The following is a 5,683-nucleotide window of genomic DNA, read 5'->3' on the forward strand; positions in this document are numbered from 1 at the left end:
GAGGGAGCTAAAAGCACTCTTCACTCGGAGTTTTAGCTAATTCTCCTGGTTCAGATATGGGTCTTGTTTTGTCTTTTATTTTCGTTCCCATTTTGATAGCATGAGGGGGAGGGAACCAGGCAGTGGCTGGGCTTAGGTTGGGAGGAGAATCAGATCTGTTTCGGGGAGGTCTGAGGTAAGCAGGGGAAAAAAAAAAAGGTCCGAAACAGCAAAAAAAAACCATTTCCAAAACTGGGTGCTTGGTCCTGTCAGCATTGTCTGTCTGACAACAGCATGGGGAAATGCTGCTGCCTTTTCACGAAGGACCAGGTAGTGGCTCTGCTGGCAGCAAATCTTTCCTGGAGCTATGTGGGGGCCACTCTTTCTGCCACCGCCATTTCAGTTCAGGCTGTGTAAGGTCCCCGGCGTAGGCCTGGCCCCCACAGCTCTCTCCCTGTATCTAATTTGTCAAGGTAAGTGTGGCACATGAGTGTTCCCTATTCCTTACATTTTCTAGCCTTTCTTGTGTTTGCTTGTCCTCAGTCTTGCCATGGATATGGGGTGACAAGTTGAGTGACACTTTGGGCTGATTGAGTAAATGCTGTTTGTTGGCCTTCAAATACATAGGAAGGTGGTGTGAGGAGAAAGGAATAACCTAGGATGGGCAAGACCGGGAGGCATGAGCTTAAATCATAGATTCATAGAATGTTTTGGGTTGGAATGGACCTTTAGAGGTCATCTAGTCCAGCCCCCAGTCATGGTAGGCAAGGGTTTTGGTTTCTCCTGTGCGTGGCTTCCCGATGGCCAAGACTGCAAAGGGGAGCTGGATGCAGAAACGGGGATTCTTTGCTGCTGGTCACAGGATCGGAGCGGTGACCTTGCAAGGACCCTTCCCTGCTACTCCAATTTCTTGACTTAGTCCCCGCAGCATCAGCTTTGCATTCCCTGCCTGTACCATGCTGGCCTACAGACCTCTGTCAGACTTGGCCACTGCCATGGGGCCCGCTCTCCTCCTCAGCAGGACTCCCCAGAGGACTCTCCCCGCTGCCGGACAGCAGGTTTTGGCTGGGAGCACACACTGATCCCGGCCACCACATGAGGGTGCCAGTGCTGTTCACCTGCCGCGATTTGCTGCAGTGAGTGATGAACTCCAGGGTGCAAGATGGGGCTGTTCCCTGGGCTCAGACCAGTTTTGGGGTACACCCCTGTCCCAGGGACCCTTGTGCGGGTCCGTGCTGCTCGTACGAGAAAGTGCAGGGTGCGGGGCTGGCATGGGAGATGGAGGGAAGTGGGCAGTGTCTGAGCGGGATGCAGAGATGCATTTGGAGACCCTCTTCTACTTCAGAAACGTCCCTCCATGGGCACAGCTACACCCTGCGTGAGGACACCAGAGCCATCGTCAGGGTTGGGAGCAGCAGGGAGCCGGCAGTTTCCATCTCATCGAAGCCCACGGCTGAGGGTCTTTGTAGCCCAGTGCTGTGCCGCTGCAGCTGACCCACTGCAGGGATCACGAGTGGGGCTTGGGCTGCCCAGCTGTGAATTGGGGAGACAGACCCTAAGCTCTTGAGCGAACGCAGATTGTGTGAGGGCCTGTGGCTAGCTGCTGGCCTCAGAGCTTTGGATCTGTGTTTTGTTTTCCTTTTATTCAAATGGAATTAAAAATAAAAACCCTCTCCAGTAGGAAAAGCAAACATAAGGTCTGTCTGGATAAAGGGGAAGCCCTTCTTTTGTACAATAGCTCAGCGGGTAGGGCACCCTCCCCGAGGAAGGGGGAAAACTAGGTTTGATCCTTGCTTCTGCCGGAGGGGAGATGCAAACCCTGTTCTCCATGAGACCCCAGGGAGTATCATAAACAGCAGGCTGCGAGCATGTCTGGTGGGGAGAGTTTTTCTTGCTCTTTCCTGTTATTTTAAATAATTAATGATTTGATGGAGCAGGGAGCGGAGAAGGCAGGTGTCCCGTCTCCCCGGAGAGCAGTCTGTGCACCCGGCGAGACGGAGTCTTGCTCTCTCTCGATGAATATTTAAGTGTCTTTAAAAAAAAAAATGGCTGAGAAGGGCTGAGCCCTTCCCAACTGGGTACCCTAGTGCCTGGGGGCTGGGGAAACAGCCCTGAACAGAGCAGAGAATAATCCCTGTTTGTAGGGACATACCGTGCATCCCAGCCTCGGGTGGGACCTCTGGGTCTTGCTAGTCTTTTCTTATGCTGTAAGAGCTCCTTGGATGGAAAGCTGTCCAGCCTTAACCTGCCACTGCTAATGTCATTGTCTGCACCTCCTCCAGAGCTTGAATCAGACAGGACTGATCACCTTCGGCTCTTCTGCTGCTTAATGCTGACCTCGGAAGGGAAGTAGCGCAGATGCACTGAAAGTTCACATCTGTTTGTGGGCTTGGGTGTCTCCAGCGGGCAGAAAAAAAAAGCATTGTAGGCGCTTCCTTCTGTCCTCACTAAATAGGTATGTGTTCAGGGGTGGAAGGGACGATGACTTTCTCCTGTTACCAAGTACAGAATGCAGCAAGGGTTTGTTATTGACACTGAACGCTTGCCTAGCGATCCATTCGTTAGCTAACAGACCTAAAAGAGCTTTTGGATTTTTCCACTAATGTTGTAGCGTAACAAATGACAGGGGAAGGTGATAATCTGAGCTCTTTTTGCAATATATTCCTGATATTAACCCCATCTTCAGAAAAGTGTTAAAGCCTTCAACTCTTCACTTGAAGAACAATTTTAGCGAAGCTGGCTATGTGCTCTTTTTCACTAAGAAGTGAAGCTCTTTGGCATAGCATTTTGTGCTCTTACCTTGCATGCACAGTTTTTATGTGTTAGTTTAGGATAATCATTATTTTCAATCTCCAGCGTTCAAAAATCATGAGTCAGGCTGCTTACATCCATGCCATTTTAAAATGTGCCTCTGTTTGCTCTCTGGTTTAGTTGTATACACTGTGATTTTAAAGTCAGCCAGATTTGTAGCTAGCCATGTCATACAGCCCACAAACCAGCATGTGCTTATGCAGAAACAGTTGCTTACATAAAGGTTTAGCAAATTGGACTTTAATTTATAATCTTCCTTTGGAAGCAAAACTGGAAGGTGACTCCTCCTGCCTGCAGCTGCCTGTAGTCCAGAAGCCAAGCCTCTGCTTCCCTGGAGCTGCCAGCACTGGGGGAGCCTGGCTTGGGGAACAGCCTCCAGCCCCAGAGGACTGTCTTTTCTTCCATATGCTTCCATACAGTCAGGAAACTGAACATCATATGGGAGAGGGGATGACCACATTCCTCTTTCAGTGCTGATGGACTGTTTTTACATGACCGGGTGTCAAACAGTGCAATGTCCTGAGATAGCAACAGTGGGCTCTGCGTGGCAACACCTAAACCAGATCCTTTAGGCACTGTGGTACACAGCTGCCATCGATGCCGGGAGGAATTTTATGTTTGTGCTGCTTTGTGTCCCCGCTGTGGGTATGAAAGGGACAAACTCTGCCAGCTCTGTGTCCTGGCTTGCAAACTGTGCTTCCAGGTATGTCCCGTTAGAACGGAACACACGTTAGAGCTCCGGCTACACAGCTTCATGTGTGGCTCCATCTTATTTGTTTTTTGTCTGGGCCAGGTGTTTAGTTGTCCTGTAGACTGGATTATTTTTGGTGCTTTCTTTGATAACTCTGTTGCTGTGACGTGCTGCGGACCCAAAACTCCTCCGGGAACATCCCAACAATACATACAAACATCAGCCCTGTAGCTTCTAACAGTCAACATACGAAGCTTTCAGAAACCTTGGACACCTAATGGGACTCCACAAACCTACTCTGGAAGCCTGAGAAGGGATCCAGCACTTTTCCTCAAAGGTTGCATTCATCTCCTTGCAAAGCTTCCACAGAGGAACAGCTTGTTAGAGGGACCTGTGGAGTTTGGAAGCTTTGCCAATAATAATTCAGGCCCAATTATGAAGTCAACTATTTAGTTAAACAGAGACTGTCTGATGACTGGATTAAACACAGACGGCATCTGAGTGAGCTCGACACTTCAGGTTTTTGTCAGTGTCCATTTCATGAGCCTGTAATTCCGTTTCTCCTGTCTTCCCAGACTCTGCTCATCCTGTGTAGTGTTTCAGACAACGCAGAATGAGGTATTTCAGCAGAGCTGTCGCTCATAGCTCAAGAAACAGCCTGTATCACAAAGTGATGTTCTCTGGTTTAGGCTTAGGAATAATTCAGTATTATGGGATTGGGAGGAAATCACATGTTAGAGAAATTGAAGGATTAGTTGGTTTGTGAGGAAAAGTCTCAAGGAAGACAGGAAATGTCAGAGAGGGTGGGTGAGTCCTGCCCGGCAAGATGCTGCTGTCTGGGGTTGACACGGACAGTTCAATCCATGGTAACAGCAACTGGAAGTTTCAACTGGTGGTTTTGAACTTCCCTCTCCTGTCACTCTCACTTCCCAAAGCCGATAGGCCTTTAAATCCCTTGAAAAGATAAATGGGCTTAAGCTTCTATGTAGCTTTGAAAGTGAGGCTTACACTCAATTAGCACTGTGGCCGGGGTTGTTCCTGACAATCGGGTCACACTTCTTGAACCCTGACCTTTGCATAGATCCTACTGACACCGAGTGCATTACATCTTCCAACTCAGCATATTCTCCTTCCAGCTATGGAGAACTGGGCTGACATCTATCCTGCAGGAATACATAAGCAGCAAAAAAATACCTGCCCAGTATCATCTGTACCTGAATGATATCTTAGAAAAATTCTGCAGGGGGGTGAAATTTGTTATTTCTGTGATGCTTTGCTGAAGGAGGCCTATGCGAGCCCATTGTGTTCAAACTCTCTTAATGCATGAGTCCCAGGTTTGACCAGTAGCTGGGACAGTGGTCACTAGTGTGACAACCTCGATCTCACTATCTGAAGATCAGGTCACAGTGGTCATCCTGGCCTTGCTTTGAACTGCGCGTCTTCCTGGGAGAGTGGAGGCTGGTCTTTCAAAAACAGGCGTATAAGACTAGTATGCTCTTAAAACATCTACTATGTGAAGTAAGGCAAGTGTAGCAGGGAAGGTCCTAAAGGGCAGGAAATCTTCCTTCTTGAATTTGAGAAGAGAAATGATGTGATGGACCTGGGGTCCTGACCCTCCCTGGTTTGAATGTGATGGTGAGCGAAGCAAGTGCTTGGTTATGGGAGGTGGGAACGGCTGCATCGTATAAACTGAGCAATAATTGGCCACTGAACCCTAATCCCCTTGCTGACATGCCTGCAGGCAATGTTTTTATTCTCACTTTCCTGCATGTGTAAAAGGAGGGAGGACCCTCTGCTTCTTGGGCCTCTGAGGACTGTCTGGCTCCTAAAGGCAATCTCTTCCCTGCTTTTTTCAGGACAAAAGCGCAGCTGAAATGTAGGATTTTATAACCGTAAACCTGAAATGCTGAAACCTACTGCCAGAGGCACAGCCCCGAGCTGCTCTTATGCCATGCTGTAGGACTCAATGCAAAATCTTAAGCGAAACAAAAAATCTTGTGTTTGAGCTTTTAATAAAAGCAAAGTGGAAGCAAAGGGTCGGTAAGCCGTGATGCCATCTCTCCCTTCTTCTCTGACACCATGGTAAACCATGGAGTGCAACAGGAGCAGGAAAGCACGCTGTTGGGAGGCAGCAGTGCAGCTTTGGGAGTGTTCCATTTCTCTCTCTCAGCAATTTTCTTCCAGAGCCTGAAACATCTGTCT

This window comes from Egretta garzetta, unplaced genomic scaffold (assembly GCF_000687185.1).
Source record: "Egretta garzetta isolate BGI_Z169 unplaced genomic scaffold, ASM68718v1 scaffold322, whole genome shotgun sequence".
Taxonomy (NCBI): Eukaryota; Metazoa; Chordata; class Aves; order Pelecaniformes; family Ardeidae; genus Egretta; species Egretta garzetta.